Raw genomic sequence first — 23,501 nt, 5'->3', positions numbered from 1 at the left:
TGACCATACCAAGTTCTGAAACCTATTTTTGGAATGTCACATTCTCTGACTCTGAGCTGATGATAGACGGATGTAAGGTCTATTATAGTAAAATAACTAGCACCCTAAAGCTGTTTAAATAAATCATAAATTCTAGGAAGTGGGTACTTATTCATGACTGTGAATTTGTTCACTTGGCGGTAATCAATACACATTCTAGGAGAACCATCTTTATTTTGCACTAAAAGGACTGGAGTGCCCCATGGGGAAACACTGGTCCTGATGAATCCCTTATCTAAGAGGTCTTTCAATTGTTCCTTTAACTCTCTAAGCTCAGCTGGATCCATTTTGTAGGGAGAAATAGAGATAGGCTGGGTATCTAGAAGAAGGTCTATTCCGAAGTCAATTTCCCTTTCAGGAGGAACTTCAGGAAGATCTTCAGGGGACACATCTAGAAATTTGCTTAATTTTAAAATAGACTTAAGACTGGGAGTCTCAGAATTAGTTTTTGACTTGAACAAGATGGTAAACATACCCCTTCGATATCATTTTTCTCGCTCTAAGGTACAAAACAAATTGAACCCTAAGCACTGAAGTACTACCCCTTCATTTAAGGATTAGTTCATTTGAAAATTGAAAATAAACAACTTTATTTCTATAATCAACTGAAGCATAGCATGAGTGGAGCCAATCCATGTCGAGAATGAGATCAAAATCAGTCATCTCTAACTCCACAAGGTCTACTGAAGTAACTTTCTAAGATACTGTAATCGGGAAGTTTCTATATACCCACCTAGCTAGAATAGATTTACCTACCGAGGTAGACACTGAGAAAGGCTCTACTAAAGTTTCAGGACTAACACTGAAATTAATATCTATGTAAGGGGTTACAAAAAAAGTGAATCTCCAGGATCTAACAAAGCATAAACATGCAAATGAAATACTTATAACATACCCATAACATATCATGAGAACTTTCTTGATCCTATTTGGACTACAGTGCATACAGTCTATTCGAGTGTTGACCACTGGTAGCGCTAGAAGCGGCACCCTACTTAGTGTGGCAATCGAATGCAACTAGGAGACTACTGGATTGACCCTGCTGACTACTCTTTGGGCAATCCCTGACTCTATGGCCTAACTTGCCAAACCCAAAGCATACATCACTGCCAGTTCTACACATACCTTGATGATTTCGACCATATTTCTGGCAAAAAGGATTAGTGTGACCACTGTTTACACTGCCCTGGGACTTAGAGCCTGGCGCTCTATCCCGATTATCATTTCTGAACTTTGGCATTAGAGCACTAGCTGAAGACAGAGCTGGGGTTGATGATTTTTGATGGAATTGAGGATGGTTACCACCCTCTGACCTCATTTGAGCAAAGTTAAAGCTACCTGACCTAGACCTCTTATTCTCTTTTTCTTTCTTATTGACCTTCTCCTCCTCAATCTGCTGAGCATAGACCATAAGCCTAGACAAGTCCATCTCCTTAATCAATGTTGTGGTCCTACACTCCTTGATGACACTATTATCTACACCAGAGACAAACTTAATCCTCCTAGATTAGTTATCAGCCACCACCGAAGGAGCATACCTAGCAAACTTGGTAAACTTAAACGAATACTCCCTCATACTCATGTTAGCCTATTCAAAATTTATGAACTCCTATACCTTAGATTCAATTAATTTTAAAGGTAAGAACCTGTCTAAAAAGGTTTTGGTAAACTCCTCCCACTCTACAAGCCCTGCTTCTGTGCCTCTATCCCCCTTCCACTACTTATACCAGGTGCGAGATACATCCTGCAACTGGTAAGTATCCAAATCTACACTCTCACTAGACGTGACACCCATAATTTCAGTCACTATCTAAAATATGTCAAGAAAATCCTGTGGGTCATTATCAGACTTGGATCTCATAAATAAGGAAGGGTTCATTTGGGTGAAGTCCCGAATCCTAGCTGTGGTGGTATTAGTAACTGGATTGGCTGGGATAGCAACCTGCTTATTGTTATGAGCTGCTACTGAGTGATCTAAAGTAGTGAAGGAAGCTCTGAACTCGGTGTGATTCCTATTTCCTTATTCATTATTCCTTTTAGGAGGCATGTTATATAAATGGAAGGAAGATTGAATTAGAAAAAGAGTTTAAATTGAGCTCATGCTCATTCGCACGATATGAATACTGAAAGAAGGGAAACTTTTCTTTAAACATCTTGTAGCCTCTTGTCCATAAGTGTGGTGCACTTCATACCTATGCATAAGACTCTACTCAGCGCGGCTTTCAAACTCCCTCGGACACCTTAAAATCTTAGGCTCTGATACCAAGTCTTGTCTCGACCCAAGGCTACCCCCTAGTCGCGACAACGATGCTTACGGTCTCGAAAGATCATAAACTAACCCATGAACTGGTACCTGCTGTGAGCACTGAATAATATGGTAATAAAATATACATGTGCAGAAATAACTGAATAATGCCAAAGGTTTTAAGTACAAAAATTAATACAACAAATTATCAAGTCTGAAATATAATCAAAAATACAAAAAATCTAACTGAAAGATTAACAAATCAACTGACTGTCTAAAATGTTTGTGATTCTCTAAAACTGACTGAAAAGAGTTGATGGGACATGCCCCAAATAACTCCAAATAAAAACTAAAAGAAAATACTGAAATACTAAAGTAAACTGAAATGAACCAACATGTCCTTGCTAGATAAGGACTCACCACGACTAATGTTGTAGATAGGTTGAACTATCTACGCGCGGTCAGGAGCTTGAGCATCCGAACCTTTGATATTAAACATCATAGTACAAGAAAAAAGTATGAGATCAGTACTTTGAATGTACTGGTATGAGAGATGAAGTTAGGCTGATATGCATAGGTTCATGTGCATGAACAATAACTGACTGAATGAATAGCATGAGGTAACTGAATATAAATGCATGAAAACTGTGAAATTTTTGAATGCATGACCAAGCATATAATATGATTCTGAAATAATTTGTAAACTAAAATACTTATAACTGAATAGCCAATAACTGTATGCTATGGTCAAACAAACTTGAAACTAAATTCTATACTGAATACTGGACTGAGATTATGGGAGCTATCATCTAACCGATATGCCCCGATTTGAGCTAATTAGGGTCCAACTGTGACCCCAGTTTGAAGGGTGTCAGTATTGTTCCACGAGCACTAACAATGGCAGTGTGGATCCACTAAAGTGAAGTCCCGAAGGACTAAAGAGTCACTATCTACTGCCAGGTGCCCTGGTGAGATATGTGTCAACCCTCAACTTGCAGGTTAACATCTGAAACCTACGCTGGCTACGTAGTTCTAGAACGCATGGATTGCTACTAAGATTCACACCCTCTACTGGCAGGTGAGCCCTATCCCTGGGTTCGCTTGATGCTAAATCCTACTCCCAACTGAACTGACTCAAATTACTGAACTGATCTAAGTTTAATGGATTGTGATAACTGAATGAATGAATAATCTCATACATATTTGAAACTATTCTAAAAGATATTGAGACTAAGTAAACAGCTAAATTTTAGGTATTCATAACCCCCAACACTAAATAAAAGTATCATTAAGGACATATATAGCTTTACAAATCATAATACGGATCATTGTTCAAAATTCATCTCTTAGGCATTTTATCAAACATGCGAGGATCATGAGTTAAAGCATGGGAATAGTTAAAACATGTGATAATAACATAATTTCAATATTAAAATCATCAGTTAAGGATTTAACATGCGAATAATTATCATTCAAACGTGTCAAGGGATAGTTGCAACAAAATTACATTCTAAACATGATTTGGATTCAAAGTTCATATGAGTTTCATGGATATAATTCATAATAACATGTAAAAGCCATAATTTAAATCTTAAAATCGGATTCTTGGACTCTATGGGTGAAAAAGGGCTCATGGATGAACATCAAACATACCTTAATACTTTAATCTTGAAAGAGAATTAACTTGTCTTGAACGTTCTTGGATTGGGAAGTACAATTTGTTGGTTTTTTCAAAGGGAAGATACTTGAAATTGATGGATTTTGGGGAAGGGTTAGGGTTTAATTTAGTGAGAAAATGAGTAATTTGGGCATATAATGCCTTAACTGAAGGTTAATCCTGTGTTTTTTATGGATTGGGGTGATGGGAAAAGATAAGATTGCCCCTCTGGGATTTAAATTCATAACTGGAACACCAAATTGAGCATCACCATGACGCAATCAATCCCTCATCTCTTAACCCACCGCGACGTGATGCAATCACGGTGAGGTTCTGGAAACAAAATCCAAACATGCCTCAATCCTCGTCCAAAAAATCCAAAACTTCCATGAAACATGCTCCTTACACCCCTGAACATGAATAAACTCAAAAAATTACATCTCGGGATTGGGAACGTCACTTTAAAAATCATCGAAGTTAAGAGAACAAAAATAAAACTAAGTCCCCAACACTTAGCTAAATTTTCAGGTTCCAAACCTCTTATGCATGCACTATGAGCTTAACTGAGCTAAAACTAATACGAGGTATTACACCAAACCTTTCTAAAATAACCTTCAATAGTGCGATGAAAATTGCATACCATGATCGGAGATGATAGAAATAGGTACCACATGCAACTTCATAATCTCTTGGAGGTACAAGCTTGTATAATCCTCAGCCAAGAAGTTAGTCCTCACTGGAAAAAAGTAAGCCAACTTTGTCATCCTATCCACGATGATCCAAACTGAATAAAATTAATTTCGAGGCTATGGGAGACCAGTAACGAAATCCATTTTGATCACTTCCCACTTCCATTCAGGCAGCTCAATTTCTTGATACAATCATCCCAGCCTCATGTGCTCCACAATCACTTGTTGACCTACCATACATTTGGCAACAAAATTAACCACACCCTCTTTATATTGTTCCACCAATAAATCTTCTTAAGGTTATGATACATTTTCGTCGAACCAGGATGAAAAACATAGTGTGATTCCTGTGCCTCAGCCAAGATCTTTTCTCATAAATCATCAATATATGGAACACATAACCTCCCTTGGTACCAAAAAGTACCATCACGACTAATCTTAAAGGACATCACCTTTTACCCACCTATATCATCCTTTATCCTCATCAAGACAGGATCTAATATATGTTTCTCCTTGATTTCAGCACCAAGAAACGACCGTGACACTTCCTGCACCAACACATCACCATTCTGGGTGTCCAAAAGGAAGACTCCAAAGTTAGCCAAGTGGTGAATATCTTTCGCAAACTTCCACTTCTCCTTGTCCACATGAGCTAGGCTCCTCATGGATAACCTACTAAGAGCATTAACAACCACGTTAGCTTTACCTGGGTGGTAGTAAAGACTCATGTCATAGTTCTTAAGAAACTCAAGCCATCTTCTTTTCCTGAGGTTAAGCTTTTGTTGAGTAAACATAGACTGCAAGATCTTATGATCAGAAAAGATATACACATGCACCCTATACAAATAGTGATGCCAAATTTTCAATGCGAATGCCACAGCTAGCAATTCAAAGTCATGAGTCAGATAGTTCTTCTCATGCACCGTCAAATATTTGGAGGCATAAGTTATAACCTTTTCATGCTACATCAGAACACAACTAAGACCCATACAGGACACATCATAGTAAACCACAAACCCATAAGTGCCTTCAGGCAAAGTCAAAACTATAGCTGAAGTTAGCTTATCCTCCTGCTTCTTGAAACTACCCTCATAAGCATTAGATCATACGAACTGTACCTTCTTCTAAGTCAACTTAGTCAATGGGGCATCTATAGTTGAAAAACTCTCCATAAACCTCCTATAGTAACCCACTAAACCCAAGAAGCTTTAAATATCAGTTGTATTCATTGGTCTAGGACACTTCTTCACCACTGCAACTTTCTGCGGATCCACCATGATCCCTTCACTAGAAATAACATGACACAAAAAAGTGACAACATTCAACAAAAACTCACATTTTGAGAATCGGCATACAATTGTTGCTCCTTCAAGGCCTACAACACAATACGGAGATGAACAATATGATCCACCTCACTCTTAGAGTACACCAATATGTTATCTATAAAAACAATGACAGATAGATCCAGAATCTGATGAAAGACCCAATTCATCAAATCCATGAATGTTGTTGGGGCATTGGTCAACCCAAAGGACATAACCAAAAACTCAAAGTGACATACCGGGTACAGAAGGCAGTTTAGGGATATCCACCTCCCTAATCTTTAACTTCTGATACCCTACAACTGATCAAAAATATCATCTATCCTTGGAAGTGGATATTTGCTGTTTACCATTACCTTGTTCAGCTGCCGATAATCGATGCACATTCAAAGAGAACCATTCTTCTTGCACATGAATAACACCGGTGCATCCCATGGGGATACACTAGGACAGATAAAACCCTTGTCTAAAAGATCTTTAAGTTGCTCCTTCAGCTTCTTCAACTTAGCTGGAGCCATTTTATACGGGGGAATAGAAATTGGACGGGTGTCTGGAACAAGATCAATCCCAAAATCAATCTCCTTATCAGGAGGAACACCAAGAAGGTCATCAAGGAACACCTTAGGATATTCATTCACCACCAGGACAGAATGCAAAGAAGGACCATTTGAGTTAAAATCTTTGACCCGGACTAGATGATAGAGACACCCCTTGGAGATCAATCTCCGAGCTCTAAGATATGGTATAAACTTTCCCCTAGGAGCTAGGTAACTACTCTCCCACTCAATAATCAGATCATTAGGGAATTTAAAGATGACCTTACGAGTCTAATAGTCGAGAAAAGCATAGCATGAGTGAAACCAATCCATCCCTAATAAGACATCAAAATCAACTATGTACAATTAAAATAGATCCACCAAAGTTTCCCGACCACCCACAGATACCACACAACCTTGATAGACTCTTCTAGCAATCACAGAGTCACCTACCAAGGTAGAAATAGAAAAAGGGTCCAAAACACACTCCGAACCAAAACCAAAATACACATCTACAAATAGGGTCACATAAGAGAGAGTGGACCCTAGATCAAGTAAATAGTACATATCATAGGAAAATAGTTTTAACATACCAGTCACACATCAGGTGATGCCTCAGACTCCTTTCATATAGTAAGAGCATAGAGTTGGTTTTGACCAGTGCCAAAACTAGATGGTGCACCTTTGGTGATAGAGCTAAAGAAGAGGTAATTGGAACCTTATTTTCCCTAGAGGTAACATTACCGATAGGATAATTTCTAAGCATGTGACCTAGCTGACAGTACTCCTCATTACAGAAACCCAATTTAATCTACCGTAAAACATATAGAGAGAATATGATGGAGCTGACTAGGCTCCAATAGCCTAAGATTGGGCACCCTTTTCCCTAAATTTATCACCATCTTAGAAATGCCTGCCATCTGATGGCTTTGGGTCGGGAGTACTACTCACCGAGTAAGACCCAGAATTGCCCCATTTCTTCTTGGGCCATTTCTCTCCATCCCTGCTACTCTACTATTAGCCACCACCCTACTTAGGGAACCTAAAATTTTGCCTTGCCTCTCCTCTATCTCAGCCTACTTCTTTTTTTCTTCCTCTACCCATTACATATACACAACTAACTTAGAGATATCTATGTCCTTGATCAACAAAGAAGCCTTACTCTGCAGTAACAAATCTCGGGAAAACCCAAAAGCAAACTTCCTCATTCTAGCTCTCATGGTAGAAACCATCTCTGAAGCATACCGAGATAACCGGTGAAACTTAAAGTTATACTCCTTGACTGATATTTTGCCTTTCTTCAGATTGACAAACTCTTCCTCCTTTGCTTCCCTCAACTCCAGAGGAAAAAAATGGTCTAGAAAAGCATTAGAGAAATCTTCCCATAGGTCTGAATCAGCATCGTCACTCCTTGACTGATCCCATTCCTTGTACCACTAGTACACCATATCTTTTAGCTGGTAGGCGGAAAACTCCACGCCTTCCACATTGTGGAAAGCTTAACTCAAAATCTTTTCTATTTTATCCAAAAAAAAACTGAGGATCATCCTCTACCTTAACACCAGTAAAGGTCAGAGGGTTTAACTTCATGAACTAGTCTACCCTTATGGCCTCAAAAGATAGAGTAACAGATGCACCATGCTCAGCCTGAGAAACTACAAACTGAGCCAATATATGGATAGAATGGCAAAACTCAAAATTCATCACATCATCCTGGGTGGCTTGAGGAGGACTGGAGGGAACTAGTGGAACTCCAGAAGGGCAATCTTGTATTGGACACCTATATCAGGTCTGGACCCTATAGGTAGAACGTGTCCTATCAATATTATCCTCGAGTGGGACAGAGAAGTTTTCATGAGCATCAGATTGTCGAGGAGGCAAGATTTTAAAAGCGAACAAATAAGGATTAAAGGAGAATTCAGGACCTTAGAATCTACAACTTGAAAACAAAATACAAGAAAGAGAAACATTCCTAAATGTCTCGTAGCCTCTCCCTTATGAGTGTGACATGCTACACACCCTTAAAAGAGACTCTACTCGGCATAACTTTGTGGACTCCCAAGTGACCATAACCTAGGGTTTTGATACCAATTTGACCCAAACCAAACCAGGACCTAGACGTGTTAGGCATCTCAATTTTGACCCAAACCAGAGACCGCCCCTAATAACCACTCATAATTTCCCTGTATCCTATGTCGGATGAATTTTAAATATATAACAAGACAGAATAATTATAATTGAAAGGCATTTAATAAAGTTCATAACCATAACTATCCAAACATCCATCCAAGCGTCCAACCAGTGTCAGCCCTAATACCAATACCAATGCCAAGTATGACACAAATATCGACACCACCTATGTCCATAGTAGTCACACAAAACCTCTAACTGAAATCCAAGAACATTCAATCGGAACCTTCTCCAACCATAGTCAAAACCAAAGTCCAAAAAAGAAACAAAAGTATGAAAAGAAGTCCATAAAATAAAATATAGTCTTTTAGAGTATGGAAGCTCACCACTTTAGTCCAACACAAAGTTGTTCCAGAATCTAAATCACTGAGCAAAAAGAGTAGTATGGCCAGTTCCTACATCACGTGGAGATTTAACACTAAAAGATGGGTTAGCAGGTGAATGCTAACATGTAATCAAGAGTAAGTATAAAATAATGTCATTATTCATAACCAAAGTAAAAATTCGTATGCAATCCCATACATACATATATATATATACGTACACCATACTGAGAAAGGGAATCAATTTTAGCATGCATTTAAAACCTTCAACCTAGGTTGTATAAATTTACCATCATAATCAACCCACTGCTACATGGGTCCAGTATTACCCCCTAAATTGGCCCCAATGTGTGTAGCTGCATGAACTAGAGATATCATAGGGGCTGGGGATTCTTGTGTACCCTTTGCCCTCTATGATACACATATACAAGAATAATTTAGGGGATTCTCATGCACCTCACAATTATATGGTCATCATGACCAACCCTCATATCAGCAAACAAGAGTTTCCAGTGTCCGTCCATCGAACTTACACCTTCACGGTTACCTATTACAACCTTCCATTATTGTCCAATTAAAATATTTAATGCATAACCAAACCAGTAATTCCAAGAATCAATTATCAAGCATTATGAAGTGGTATCGTCATACCGACTATAGCTTGCAAGCAATGTCTTTAGCCAACGCTTAGGGGATTCCCATGTACCCCACAAGATTTCCAATTAAACCCAAGCCATGTCCAGCAAGTCCTTTCCAATTCATTTAAAATCAACCAAACCAATTTAAGTTCCATTATCATAATATGCAATGCAAAGTTTTTTAATAATAGTCAAACTATGTGAAAAAATCATTCTCATAGGCATTTAAACAAACATGTTAAGGGCATATAGTTTCCAAAACCAAAAATATGTATCAATTGACCATTCCCATGCAACCACAAGTTCAAACCACAATTACACCATAAAAACCATAAGAAAAACATGGAAAACATTATCCAACTAAGAACAACCAAAACCCCCAACATATATTTTAAAACCCAGACATTATCATAATAGTACCATAAAAATAATTCATTAAAAATGTTTTTAGTTGAACTAACAATGAGGGAGAAATTACATGCCTTAGATAACAAAGAAGATGGAGAGAAGCCACCCTTTAGAGCCTTAATTGATTGCCTTGAAGAAAAACCTAGCCTTTCTTAAACCAAAAGCTTGAGATAGATTTTAGAGTGTTTGATTATGAATAATAGGTTAAGAAAGCCTCCAAAGGAGTTTTATGTCGTGGGCTGAAAAGGAGTTATTAGGGAGAAATGTACAAAATACCCCCAACTTAAACTGTAAATAGGATGCATAAGGGTATAGTTGGACCTCTCAACTCGTATCCATATCATACGAGTGGTACCCTCTACTCATATCTTGATAAGAAAAATGGACACCACATTCTGTCCAATATACGACTCCTTACCCTAACTCGTACCATCACCATACGACTAGTACTCTTCAAGTCGTACCCTAAGAAAAACATCAAGGCTACATACTGGATAATATATGGACGAACACTATAAACCTTATATCATAAACATAAGACTCATCACCACCAACCCATAACCATAATAGAAACTTAACCACCAAATATTGGACCCCTTATGAGTTGGGTCACCTGACTCGTACCCATACCATACGACTAGTATGGTGAGTCGTATGATAACCAGAAAGCTTAAGAGTCAAGAAATTTATAAGGGACAAAACCTAGGGTATTTCAGACGTTCTCTCAACCCCTCTCTGGATAGGCCTTTTATAAGTAGATCTGACACATTATCCTTTGACTTCATATTGTCAACATTGACAATTCCACTAGAGATTGATTCTCTAATAATATTATATCTATATCTTATATAATGAGATTTACCATTATACATCATGGTCCCTACCCTACCTATTGTTGTTTGACTATTATAGTGTATACATACTGGTGCCAAAGGTTTGGGCCAGTAAGGATTATCTTCCATGAAATTTTAGAGCCATTCAGATTCACCAGTTTTATCTAACGCGATAAATTTAGATTCTATTATAAAGCGGGCAATACATATCTATTTGGATGATTTCCAAGAGACTGCTCTTCCACCTAAGGTAAATACATATCCACTTATGGATTTTACTTTATTCGATCTGGTGATCCAGTTTGCATCACTATATCTTTTAATTAGTACTAGGTATTTATTATAATTCAAAGCATAGTCTTAAGTAAGTTTTAGATACCCCAAAACTCTTTTCATTACCATCCAATGAGTTTGATTGAGATTACTCCTGTACCGACTCAATTTACTAATAGTACATGCTATATTTGGTTGCGTACAATTCATGATATACATCAAACTTCCCAATACTCTTATGTAGTCTAAGATGAGTCACTTTAACCTTCCTTCTTATAAAGTGCAAATCTCGAATCTAATAGAGTCTTGGCAATACCGAAATCCGAATATTTGAACTTGTCAAGTACCTTTCAATGTAATGAGACTGTGACAACACCAAACCTTATGAAGTTTTATGGATTATTATGCCTAAAATCAAATTCGTAACTCCAAGGTCTTTTTTATTAAACTTACTCTCAAGCATTCATTTTATAGCATTTATGTCAGAAAATGTCTCTACTGATGATCAACATGTCATCCACATATAAGCAAATAACGACTTTGTGATTTGGTGTGCCTTTAATGTAAATACATTTATCATATTCATTTATCTTAAAGTCGTTTGCCAACATGGTTTGGTCAAACATTACATGCCACTGTTTGGGTGCTTGTTTTAGTTCGTAAAGTGACTTAACAAGTTTGCATACCTTTTTTTCTTTATTAGGAACCACAAAATCCTCAGGATATTTAATGTAAATCTCTTCCTTCAATTCTCCATTTAGGAATGTTGTTTTCACATACATTTGATAAATTTCAAGACCATATACTGTTGTCAAGGCAACTAACATCAGAATTAATGTTATCCTTATTACAGAAGAGTATGTATCAAAATAACCATGGCCTTCGTTTTGTTTAAAGCTTTTCACTATAAGTCTTTTCTTGTACTTATCAATAGTACCATCCATTTTTATTTTCCTTTTGAAGATTTATTTAGAACCTAAATATTTATTTCCTAGAGGAAGATCAACCAATTCCAAAGTATGGTTGCTCTAGATGAAATCAATCTCACTATTGACTGCCTCTTTTCCCAAAAAAATACATCCAAATATGACATCGCTTCTTTAAATATTTGAGGCTTATTTTTAATAAGAAATCTCATAAAATCTAATCTAAAGGAATTTGACATTCTTTGACGTGTACTACTCCATGGATTCTCATTGTTATGTACATTCTTGCTTGGTTCATCTTGAGGTCGTTTAGACCCTCTACTAGACCGCTCATGTCTAGTTTTATACGGATAAATATGTTCAAGGAACTCAGCATTATCTGATTCAATTATCGTATTTTCATTGATATCTGGATGTTCAAATTTATGAATCAAAAATTGGTATGCTTTACTACTTTTAGCATATCCAATGAATACATAGTCCACAGTCTTAGGTCCTATTTTTACTTTTTTAGGCATAAGGACCTGAACTTTCGCTAGACACCCCCACACTTTAAAATATTTCAAGTTGAGTTTCCTTCCTTTTTATTTTTCATATGGAATTGAAAGTATCTTACTATGGGGCACTCTATTGAGTATTCGATTAGATGTAAGGATAGCTTCCTCTATAAGTTTTGTGATAAACCAAAACTTATGAGTAAGGCATTCAGAATTTCTTTTAGTGTTTGATTATTTTGTACTGCAATTACATTTGATTGAGGCAAATATGAGGCAGTTATTTGATGGATAATTCCATTTTCTAAACATATTTCCATAAAAGAAGATTTATATTCTCTATTCCTATCACTTCTTATCATTTTGATCTCATTCTCTAACTGATTTTCAACTTCTATTTTGTATTGCCTAAACACGTCTATTGCTTTATCCTTACTATTTAGTAAATAAACATAACAGTACCTAATGTAACCATCAAAGTCATAAATACTTTTTGCCACCACGAGATGGTGTTGACTTCATATCACAAATGTTTGTATGGATTAAGAATAAGGGATTGAAATTTCTTTAAACGGACTTATACGGTTGCTTTGCATACTTTGATGCCACACACGTTTGACACTTTAATTTATTACACTCAAAGTATTTAAAAACTTCTAAGTTAACCAGTTCTTGCAAAGTTTTGTAGTTTACATGTCCTAATCATTTATGCCACAATTTATTAGACTCAAGCAAGTAAAATGAAATAAAACTCTTATTGATCTCAATAGTTATTACATTAATCTTAAATACGCCCTCGATTAGGTAGCCCTTTTCTACATACACTTTCTATTTGCTAATTACAACCATATATGAAATAAATACATATTTGAATTCATTTTTGGTCAGAAGTAATATAAAAATCAAGTTCTTTCTTAACTCCGATACATAAAGGATGTTGTTGAGAGTTAAAACTTTATCTGACGTCATTTGCAAGTAGATTTTTTCTGTTTCTTCAACCTTTGATGTTGTGGAGTAATCCATATAAATCTTCTCCTCATCTTGATCCAAAACATATGAAGCAAACAACTCTTTATTGGCACAGACATGGTGAGTGGCACCAAAATTAATCCAATAATCTTTAGGATTACCACCAAGTTGCATTTTGAAAGCATGACACATAGATTATCCATTTTATTTTTCGATTTAGCCATGTTGACTTGATCTTTTTTCTTGCATTTCTTAGGGTCCCAACAATCTACGAACTTAAGGCCAGCCTTGCCATAGTTAAAACACTTCCCTTTGAATTTCTTCTTTGGCGGATTGCTTTGTAATCCAACAGTTTTCTTATGTATCTTTGAGTTGTTAGAGTCATCCTCTACAATGTTAGCTTCACTGATTATGAAATTCTTTTTTGACCTTTTATCAACAGCTTTGTTATCTTTTTAATACACAATCTCATTATAAGGTCTTTAACTGACATCTCCTTCCTCTTATACTTCAAGTAGTTTTTGAAGTCCTTCCACAAAGGTGACAACTTCTCTATTATGACTGCTACTTTAAAAGCCTCATTTACAATCAAACCTACAACAAAGGTCATGTGATTATCAAGATCACATTTAAGATATTCAGATAAAGTATTTACTATATTCATACCTTATAACAGGAGATCATGGATGATTACTTGCAATTCTTGCACTTGAGAGACGACAATTTTACTGCCTATCATCTTGTAGTAAAGGAACTTTGCAACAAAATACTTTTTAGTTCTTGCATCCTCAGTTATATACTTTCATTCCAATGCATTCCATAACTCTTTCAAGGTTTTCATACTGTTGTACACATTGTATAGGTTGTCTTGGAGTCCACATAGAATATAATTTTTACATAAGAAGTTCGAGTGTTTCCATTCCTTCATTACAACAAACCATTCCTTGTCTGATGTATCTTTTGGCAATTCTATATAATCTTCAGATATAAACCTTTGAAGACATAAATTCGTTAAATAGAAGAATATCTTTTGCTGCCAGCATTTGAAATCTACACCTAAAAATTTTTTGGGTTTCTCTACAGGTGCCATTGCGGGCGCAACACTTGTATGGCTTGTCGTAGCAACAATTGTTGCTGCTACACTTGCCATTCCATCATTTGCATGACTTTCAGCATTCATTTTGTTGTCACAAAAAAGCTACCAACTTAGTATATCAGAATACTAATTATAAAGTCTAAGAAACTTTAAACACCAACTTGTTTCTAGTTTAACAAAGAAGTTTTTATGTTCTTCTAATCTTCAACCGAATGAACTTAAATCATTATGAAGTTTTTATATCTTCAAGTCACTATTAAGTTCAAACAGTAGAAAGCAAAAAACTTTAATCTCCAAAAATCAAAGAATACAGATTATGAATGTACTTTGTTTATAAATGGTGGAAAAAGAAATTTCACCAAATAAACACAAAAAATATTTTTTTTTTCAAAAAAGCCCTTAAGATTGTTGTTTCGGGTATAAAGATTTGTATGTTTCACCTCAAACTTCAATACTAAGTTCAAGAATAACTTTCAAAAACTACAATAAAGTTACAACAAATTCAAACACAAGTTCAAATTAATAATCAAATGAACTATCAAAATGAAGTGTTTATCAACTTCAAGAAAGAAGATGAAGCAGAAAATTATAGAATCAAGTCCACCAAATACATGGTGTGTCCTTAAGAAATTTATTCTCCTCAAGTACCCAGGGTTATTTAATCTTTCCTCCCAGGATAAAATGATTCTCTTTCTAAAAATAATGGTACCTCAACTTTTCAGAAACCTTGAACACACTCAACCATTTGTTGATCACACGTGAGTTTTTAGAAGAAGAAGAAGATTAATTTTTTACTCAAAAAAATTATCTTAACCTGAGAAAAAATTCAGGTATTTATAGCCATCCAGGTATTGCTTCATGAAAAAAAAGCAATGGTTCAGAAAGGTCCACCCTTTCATAGAGGTGAAACTCTTCAGGAAAGGTGCAACTCTTCGAAAAAATCATAATCCATTGGAAAGGTCATAACCATTCAATCCGAAAAGGTGCCTATTCAAATTGCATTCTTTGTCTGGTGTCTTTTCGAAAAAAACACATATTCATTTATCATTCAAACCTCTTAAAAACCCAACAGGTCATAGTTGTGATAATGGAGTTGGTTACATTGATATTAGTAGTAGATTGTGTTGATTGATGAATACATAGTGGTTGATGATGGCGTTGGTAGTATTTGGCTACGATGTTAGTTATGATAGTGGATATAGTTGGTAGTAGGAATTTCTGCAGTGGTAGTAGTGACTGCTAGTGGTGGCGGAGGTGATGGCAAAGGTGGTAGCAGTTAATATAATTATAATAATTCATTATTTTCACCACCGTTGTTAGCGATTGAAAATAGTCGTTGGTAATGGTTGTGGTTGTCTCTGGTGGTTGTGATGACAAAAACGCGGGGTGATTGTGGATAAAGTAACGATAATATTACTATCCCTAATCTAAATGCAGGTAGTATAATGATGTCTGAATGGACCTAAAATCATCCTAGTAAGCTTGTCAACTGTAGCATTAGTTAATGAGCTTTAATGGCTTTAGGTTTTAAGTAATGTGTTAATTTTGCCTTTTCTCTTGAACTGTTAATAACAAAAGATTGGCCAAAAGAAACTAGTACTGCTCTTGATTGATTAATTAATTAGTTTTTTTAGTACAACCTTTCACCCACATATGTTGTTGAGATTCATTTGACAAATATAAGGTTTCTATACTTGAGCACCCCATATTGACATCCAATCAAGTATGGTGATTCAAACAAGATAAGATAAACTATTATTTAGTGTAGGATATAGTGATAAGATAAACCATTATTTGGTAGGATATAGCAATAAAGAAGGAAAATAACAAACTTTGCTCTTTCATTGTTTGATTTGGCAAAAGGATACAAAGGAGCAAAATTAGAAAATCAAAGAGTTTTTGATCAGTTGAACACTACATTTTCTTGTTTGATTCTTACTTTGTTTTATTAGCCTAGAGATCAAAACATTATTCAATTTATGATGAGTTTGAATTTTAATAACCACTTGAATTTAGATTCTTAATTCAGTGAACAACTTCATCTTTGTGTGGTATTTAGAACTATTAATTAAACCCCTGGCTTGCCCTTTTGCAAGTCTTAGCAGACAACTCATCCGGTATTTGCTATAATCAGAATTGAGATTTTTGATCACATACGTAGTACATGCTATAAATTTGATTCTTTTTCTTAATTTTGTGGAAACAAAAATAGAAATATAATGTTTTTCCTTTAGCTCTTTTTTGTTGTTATTGTTATTTTCGAATTTTTTATATTATTATTGACTCATGGTTTGTAATTTATATTCTTTAGAATGAAATCACTTTAGCAAATAAGGCAGACATTATACGGACTTCCTAGAAGAAACGATCCACAAACTTCACTTTCAATAAAGAGAAGAACATAAAGTCCATATACATATAGATGAAGGAGGAGGAAGAGTAGGATGAGGTCCCTTTTTGTCAATGTTTGTAGGAGATGTCCATATTTGACATTTTCTTAGGCTTTTGTGTCATCTCAAATGAAAAATGACTCTTAACTATAGGGTTATCAATTTGGAACATATGATTAGGAATGCGACACTATTCTTAATGTGGCCATAACCGGGATTACAATAAGAAGTATACAAATATAATGGTGTTGCCTATCGATTATCGATAGGATCAGAGTTTTCATTAAAAAGAATGAAAGTATAAAGAAGAAAACATACAAGGAGTTCGAAATAATTAGCATGACTTCACCTATGGTGTCACTTTGATCAAGATCATTGTCCTTGACATGAAGGCCAATATAGTATTTGGACACTTCTTGTGGCCACTCATTCTTTTCGACCTCAATCATGTATATATTACACTTGTCAGTGAAACAATTCAAAATTTTAGTAGGCAATATTTGAAAGGCTATATATATATATAGTAAATTTCAAAAGGCTAGTTGTATTAGAGATAAAGCGTGAATTTCAAAACTATTGTCACGTATCATTATTTTGAAAAGTATCACTTTGTATGGTAAACAGGCCCCAAAATCTTGCTATTATGAAAATTGTAAAAAGAGATGCAATATTTATATTTTAAAAAAACTATCTACTTTTTACTAGAAATATTAAAATTTTGAATTAAATAACTCAAATCTTCATATCAATAAATAAAGGTTTTACACCAACATCCAAGATTATATATTGCAAATACATGTCTAATAACCTATTAATTAGAACTAATCCTAAGTTTTATAAATAATAATATTATTATGTAAGGTTAATTAATGACTTTATCCATGTCATTTAAGGATATTACACTAAAAACAATAAATTAAGTATGTAAAATATTTGAATACACTTAAAGCTTCTCATTAAAAGTTTGCTTTAGAAACCTAATTTTATTGAGTCGCACTTAATTGGCTATATATTTTTAAAATAATGGCGTTGATTTAATATATTATGTTTTCTTTCTTTGCTTTCAAATTCTAAGAGAAATTGATATTGATTTATGAGAAAACATTATATAAAAGTCTAATAATAGAGTGCACTTTAATTTGGTTCGATTTTTGTTTTCCTTTTATTTAAGGTGCTTATTCCTCTACATTGAGCGAAGTTTCGTGCCGTCATCATGAACATTATATACTTCACACCATACTTGTTGTAGGGTATGCAGATTCATTATTTGGGCCCTACTTTATTATAAAGAATTGGTGAAACTTTTTAATAGGGTGTTACTGGATTCATTTTGACACATCTATTTTTTATATTTGATTTTCAATAACCATGTGTCTTAAGATTGAGATGCCTACTTTTTATTAAACATAAAAAACATTTAGCGAAGTTACAAAGTGATATACGAAAATCTTAGAATGTTCTCAATCTAGTTTCCTTGTAAATGGTGTCGTCGTATTTATATAGAATTTCCTCCTATTTATATAAATTACTTATTTTTTCCTAACTCTATTCTTAACATCAGTTATCCTAAAATTAAGAGACACATAAATCGATGATAATTAAATAATTAATAAGGAATATATTAGTCCAATCACATTTTTAATTATTTTTTTTTTAAAAATTATGTAAAAATTATGTATGTCAATTATTTTGAGATGGAGAAAATATTTTCATTATATCTAGGGTAATTAAAATTTGTGAACGCCTCAAACTTTCTTTAAAGTAAGACATTATTTTTCAATCTTTTCATTTTCATTCATATCATCATCATATTCATCATTTTCATGATTATCTAGAAGTGGTAATTTGAGACTTTGGGTGTACAAAAATTGAATCCTTAAGTTGTACAAAAGACATGTTGGTTGTACTTCATATTTTGAGCCTTTTATCGGTCAACTAACGTGTGTCTTTTGTTATTTTATATATTGAGATAAACTTATGGTTATCAATTTGTTAGGAATAGATTTAGTTTATTTGCATTAGTTTAAAAAAGATATTTAATCTTATCTACAAGATTAGATTAAGTTGTTAGGTTAGTTCCTTAAAGTTAGTCAAGTTAGTTTCCTTAAAGTTAGCCGAGTTAGTTACATTTACTTATATTTAAGTAGATAATATGATTGAAAAAAGCACATTTAAGTTTGCTTTTATTCTTAATCTCTTTATGGTATTAGAACACAGGTAAACTCTCATGAGTTTAATCAATTTTTTTCTCTTCACCTACATGTCTGTAATTGCTACCACCAATAAGAATGGACCTGCAGTTTTGTCTACTAGTTACCTCAACTTTGCAGCATAGAAAGCGCAACTACTAATGCTCCTCAACAGACACAAACTCATTGGGTATCTCAAAGTAATCAAACCTGTTCCACCAATCACTATCACCCAAAATCATAGTACTATTCCAAATCCTAAATTTGAAACTTAATTTTGTCAGGATCAACTAATTCAACAGGCAATGATGACATCAATTGATCCTACCATTGCTCCTACTGTTGCAACTATTTTCTCTGCTAAGATGGCCTGAAAACTCCTTTATTTAACATATGCCAGCAGGAGTCATACTCGCATCTTAGCTTGTGATACTAGTTGTGAAACCTAAAAAAAACTAATAAGTCCATTGTTGATTACTTGTAGGAGATTCGATCAATTTTTGATGATCTCAAAGTAGAAGGATCACCAGTGATGATGAATTAGTAGTCAAAATCTTTAGTGGCTTGGGTCGTGATTATCGTGAGATTTTTGCCTCTATAAGAGCTCTAGGATCAACTTTAAGTTTTGGGAGACTATTCCATAAACTCAAGGCCCATGAACTCTTTCTTATACACCAAGATCTTAAACAGTCATCCTCAATCATCATCGCTATAGTTTCACAAAGAACCAATTTTATTCCTCAATATCACAAGAATAATCATTGCATCTCCAACCAATCTTGGAAGACACTAACTCAACAACAAGTGTATTCTAGCAACTAACAAAATGAGGGATGACCCAAGCAAGATGCTGTGAAATGCCAACTACGTTAGAAGATCGATCACACTACTAATGTGTGTTGCTCAAAGTCACGTAATCATTTTAAAGCAATAGTCAATTTTGTGTCAAATTGACACTTTGATACAAATTCTTTGGATCCTTGATTCTAGAGCAACACACCATGTCACGACAGAGTCAGATAATCTTAAAGAATATACTGGCAACAAGGAAGTTTCCATGGGTGACAATAAAACTTTTTCCATTACTCATACTATATTAACTCAAATAAAGGTTTGTAATACTAATTTCATATTTTCTGATACTCCTTGGGCTCCATCTATAAAAAAGAACCTCATTTTTATTGCCAAATTTTGCTTTGACAACCTAACATCTATTAACTTTTTTGATATATATATTTTTTCTTGTGAAGAATCTCAAAATATAGAGATTACCTGTACAAGGCCAGAATAGGATTGGACTCTATGAATGACCCCACATGGGTCATAATCTACCTTCTGCCAATTTCACCTCCATCAAATTCTCTCATCAATTGTGGCATCATCAACTGGATTATCTTCATTTGAAAGTTCTAGATTTAATGTTGAAAAAATTTTCAAATCATATTTTCGCTAAAGAGAAGTCTGAGTTTTGTAATTTTTATTTATCTAATAAAGCTTATCGTTTGTCATTTTAACGACTCACTTTAAATAGTAATGATCTACTTCAAATTTAATTTAGTGATTTATAGGGTCTATCACCCATGTTATCCATTGATAAAAAGTTGTATAGTGCATATTTATTGATCATTACACCAAATATATTTGTCTGTATCCAATGAAAAATAAAATTGAAGTCACCTTTATTTATGATAAAATTTCATCCTCTGGTGGAAATCTTTTTTAAACACAAAATTTCCTCTGTTTATACAAATGAAAGAGGTGAATACACAGATTTTAAACACTACCTACAATAAAATGACATTGAACATTTAATTTCACCACTCTATGCACCCTAATGAGTGGCCATAGCTGAAAGACGACATCTTCACAATGTTGCAATAGCTAGAACTCTACTCAATGAAGCCTCTCTAGTACCCGAATTATGATTATTTGCTTTTCATCATGCAGTTTATTTCTTAAACGGACTTTCTACACCTAGCCTAAATAGTGAGTCTCCTTATCAAAAATTATTTGACTAACCACCAAATACTCTTCGCTAAATTTTTTTAGTTATCTCTATTATCCATGGTTCAAATCATATACACAAAATAAATTTCAACCTAGATGAACACTATGTGTATTTGGGAGTTTTGATCATTTACATGCACATCTCTATTTTGATTTAGTGAACTTGAAACTTTTCGGTAGCCGTGATGTCCATTTTTGTGAAAATATATTTTCTTTTACTATGTTCTCAAATTTTAAAAATAAATTTTTCAAGTTAAATTGGGTAATTGTAAAGTCCTATTCTAAAGAAAATAATTCAAAAGTTCAACAGAACTTGGACTCCAACCTATCCTTATCCCCGTATTCACTCCATCTTCTTTTAATATTCAAAAGATTTGTACTCATCTCTTAATACTCAAGAGTCTATGAAGGAAAGGCAAATGCCAGTAGACTCTAATCCATCAGGTATCCTCCCTATCCTTTTTGCTTCTCCTTGTGCTACATAATAATCCTTTATACACCACTTTTACACCATCATTCACTAATAATTCTCCTTTACAAATACCAATCTAATACTCACTAAATCTTTCAAACACTATGAACATCTCTACTGCCCCTCTAGCTTCTGATATAGTCACAATGTAATAACATTTTCAAACTAAAAAGACAATTCAACTTCTCCACACCAAATACCTTTAAGCAAAAAATTAGTCATATTGAATGAAAAAAACCATGGATGTAGAATATGAAACACTAACAATTAATCAAACTTGAGAACTAGTTCCTATGGACTCGATGAAAAATATTTTTAATTGTAAATGTTTGTTTTGAATTTAAAAAACTGATGGTTTTATCGATATACATAAGGCACGACTTGTGGCGGAAGGTTTTATGAAATGACCAAAATTGGACTTTAGTGAAACCTTTAGTTTGCTGGTGAAACCAACCACCATTAGATTATTTTATCTATTGTTATCCAAAGCAAGTGAAAGATTCACCAGCTTGATGTGAACAATGCATTTTTGTAAGGTAATTTATAGGAGCAGGTCTTTATAACTCAATCAAAAGGTTATGTCAATATTGATTTTCCTAATCATGTTTGTCGCCTCAAAAAGGCTATTTATGGCCTAAAACAAGACCTGCAAGCCTAGTATAAGGCTCTTATGTCTCATTTGAATAATATTAGGTTTGTTAAGTCTAAATCAGGTGCCGTGTTGTTCATTTTTAAATCCTTGGTTGTCACTATTTATATTCTTGTGTATGTTTGATCCTAGACATATTTATACACTTAAGTATCACTATGTATGCACGTTTAGATTAGTTTTGAGGATAACTTAGTTTACTTAAGGAAGTATAAATTGTTCTTTTTTTAGAGTGATTAAGGTGAATTTGAAACAACTCAAGAGTCAAGATGATCACATAGAGTTTAGAAGAGAAAACTAAATAGGCTAGCGTAAGGTATGTTTGTTCTAGTGTACTTTGATGAGCTTTATTATATTTTGGGGACTAATGTTTGTTATGATTTCTTGTAAGAGAAAATTAGAGAATCTATTAAATATAAATAAGCCTACATATAAGCCACAAGGATTTAAAAATTAAGGAAAAATGAGATGAGATAGATAAAGTAAAGATTGGACAAAAATCTCACATTGTAGAATGGCCATGCTTCGCACTCCCCTAGGTTGTGCTATAGTTCATGCCTTGTAGTTTCTTAGGCCATGATATAAGACATACCTAGAACACCTTAGGTCATGGGCCTACTGGTTTGACCCTATGATGGCCATGCGCCGCACACTAAGGGGCTATGCGATGCAACCCCCTTTCCCTTCTTCTAAAATATAGGTCTAAAGTTGATTTTTTTACTTAGTTTAAGTTGAGGGAAAGTGTTCAGGGCTTAAATTTTGTATGGAGAATCTTATTAATGACTTAAAGAGTCATATAAAGAGTACTTATCCATATTTACAAGACATCTTTGGAAGAACAAATGTTTGGAGAGAGGAGAATGCAATAAGGGCGCTACGTTAGGGTTTCTCTTTCTTTAACTTTTAGTTTTTTTGTAGTTTTACTTATAATTTAATAATGGTGATTCCTTGTATGAGTATGTAATACCACCAAGATCATAAGCTCTAGACCCATCAAAACATGGGCCATTAAGTGAGTTTCCCAAGCCATAAGTCTCGCTATAATTCGATATCATGGCAAAAAGTTATACAAATTTTTCCATAAGTATCAGTCAGCTTCTAGTGGTCATGACTCACTTGATAACTCATTACCATACGTAACGAGTCATTATGAGAA

Source organism: Capsicum annuum, chromosome 5, assembly GCF_002878395.1.
Source record: "Capsicum annuum cultivar UCD-10X-F1 chromosome 5, UCD10Xv1.1, whole genome shotgun sequence".
NCBI classification, from domain to species: domain Eukaryota; kingdom Viridiplantae; phylum Streptophyta; class Magnoliopsida; order Solanales; family Solanaceae; genus Capsicum; species Capsicum annuum.
This window is presented reverse-complemented; position numbering follows the sequence as displayed.